Source organism: Vipera berus, assembly GCF_964194415.1.
Source record: "Vipera berus genome assembly, chromosome: 2".
Taxonomy (NCBI): Eukaryota; Metazoa; Chordata; class Lepidosauria; order Squamata; family Viperidae; genus Vipera; species Vipera berus.
This window is the reverse complement of record NC_138203.1, coordinates 149,922,890-149,925,725: the sequence shown is the minus strand read 5'-3', so window position 1 is coordinate 149,925,725 and position 2,836 is coordinate 149,922,890.

Genomic DNA, 2,836 nt, shown 5'->3' with positions numbered 1-2,836 from the left:
CCTGGCAAGAAAGAAAATGGCGGCCTCTTTTCCCGCTCGCCGTCCGCAGCGGAGAAGGCTGGAAGAAGCAAGCGAGGCGGTTGAAGCAGGTCAAGGAAAAGGGCTTCGCGCGCCCTCCCACAACAGCTTCTTGGAACTCGGCCTCCGACAGGCTTCGCAGGCACGTGAAATGTCCGGGTTTTAGATCAGGGGAATAGAAAGGGAGAGAGGTTTTGATCCGCTTCCCTGCGGTTATTTACCAATTGTCGGAATGCGATTCTAATCCGCGTAAAGTAATCGATTTATACGCCGTTTATATTCCTGGTTTTTTTTTACTAAGCATGAAATTGGTGAAATAAAACTTACTGAATGGAACGGTCAAAGAAAATCCGAGTTAACAGATGAGGAAGGAGACCGAGTTATAGTGATAGACGGTTAATCTTTGCCTCGATAATGGCCCGACTGAAGCCCGTTAACAGCCATTAAGCGCAAACAACTCAGTGGTGGTCTCTTTCATGTAAGACCGGTTTCTGTATTATGAAGGAAAAGGAAGCTTGACAGATACTGTTGTATATATAAGAAGGGTAAATAAATAAATGTATTTATAGCCTATACCTATATTTGGTCTTTAATTTAAATTTGGTGCAATATACATACAGTAGTGCTCCCTCCTCCCATTTTTCTCACCACAACCCTGCACAGCAACCTTTGGTTGGGCTGAGGGTAAATGATGGCTCCAAACTCACCCACTGAACTTCTGTGGCTCAGGGAAGCCCTGGAAACTGGGCCTCCAGGTGCCAATCTGAGATCTTAACCATAACATCGCACTCTCATTCACTCTTCTGGGCAACTGAATACACCCATTAAACATTCTGAATAAATCTACATATTACTTGCTGAAGGCTGGGTTTGAGGAGAATGTAAAGATGTTTTTATACAAAGATCAGTTTCTAGTTATCGCCACACAAAGATGCCACATTTCGACAATACAAGCAGTGCTGGGCTGTAGGATCCTCAGTGAAATGGCAGCAACTTATTGGTATATATTTTTTTTGTAGTCCAAAAATGGATTACAGATTTTAAAAAAGAAGATAGAATGTCATCTTAAAGAGTTCTGTAAGGACAAAGCTTTTCTTTTCCAAATATTTTTTATAAGTTTTTTATTGATTTTCCAATATTACAATAGTATCTTTGAAAAGCAATGTGGTGTCTGGGTTACAATAGTTCATATTATTACAAATACATATTATTACAAATCTCCAATTTGTTGTAACCAGAATTTCCTCTTTTTTCCTTTGATACATATTATCTCTTATTTAAATTAACATACTTCTTATTGTTATCCATCAGTTATTTAGTAGTTTTCTTACATTTGTCAATACTTTTATATATTTTATATTTTAACATTCCATCTTTAAGACATCAAACACCTTATATACTTTTCCAGCTTTAATTTTGCATTTATATTAAAGTATAAAACATTTATATTAAACATTTGAAGTTTCTCATTTTTATATTTCTAGGTGACCTTCTTTCCCTTTACACAATTCTCTCCAATACTTAGTAATATAAATACACTTCTTATCTATCTCATTTCCATATCAAGTTGGTAATACAATATAATATTCTTGTTTTCTTTATAATTTCCACATATTAAAAATTAGCCAAAATTTCTCCCATTTCAACATTTAATACATCCTTTCATCCTTTCATATCACTACATCCAAGTATATTAATTACATTATATCGTTCTTAACATATATATTTAATCAATTTCATTTAAACAGCTCAATATTTCAATTTAACTTAATATTCATACATCTGAGGTTTTTTTAATTAACCAGTATTTTTATCTACTCATCAAAACAATCTCTCATAATCCAAGTACAATCCTGTCTATTTTAGTATTTTCCGTTTCAGGCCTCTTAAATATGTCCATTCTTCTTCAGTCTTATTCTTGCTTTTTTCCTTTGCCATATCATTTTTCGCTTCTTTGCTTCAGGGTCATCAAAGAATTCTTATTGTATTGAAGTGACCCTCCTGTTCTGTTCCAGCCTATGACCGGCCATATTTGTGTGTCAGGGACAACCCCTTTTTCCTTTTAACAATCAATAGGCTGGAAAAAAACCCAACCCAAATTTATTTACAGTTCCAAATAATAAAGTCTTTCAAACAAAAAAGCAGCGGAATATTTTCTTCAACCAAAATACATGATTCAAAACATCCAACAAGAGTCAAACAAGAGACAAACAGATTAGCAAGAACAGACCAGGATTCTCTTTGAATGTCTATGAATGGTTGCCTTCAGCAACCAGCACTGCCCACACCTTCCCCTTTTATTATCAGTCCCAAGGTGTGGCTTCTCAATGCCTTCTCCTCTTTTCACTGAGTTGTCTCATTGATTTTCTCTGGTCTGCTCTTCTGGATTGCCTTCTGCTTCTAGCGTCTCTGAACAGATTCAGCTGTGACTCCTCTGAGTCTGATACCTCCTCACACAGCTGAGTTTCATGAGGCACACAATTGGAGGGGCCAGGCTGAGAGTCCTGCAGTGCATCAGAGCCTCCCCCCGACACCCAAGGCTCTCCAAACCCCTCCTCCTCCTCCTCCTCTTCCTCCTCCTCAGATTCCTCGGACTCAGCTGCTGGAAACACAGGCTGACACTGAATCACACCTCCAGTCTTCCTTTTTGAAGGGTTGAGAGGTCTAATAAAAGCACCAAATCCTCTCATTGTTTTCCCCTCTTGATATAATTGTCCTGGACTGTGTAATTTTTCTTCCATCTGTTTCTCATTTTGATCTTCAAATGTCTGTGCTTGTTGAGTAGTTAATTCTTCTGTCAATGTATTTGATTGTTCAA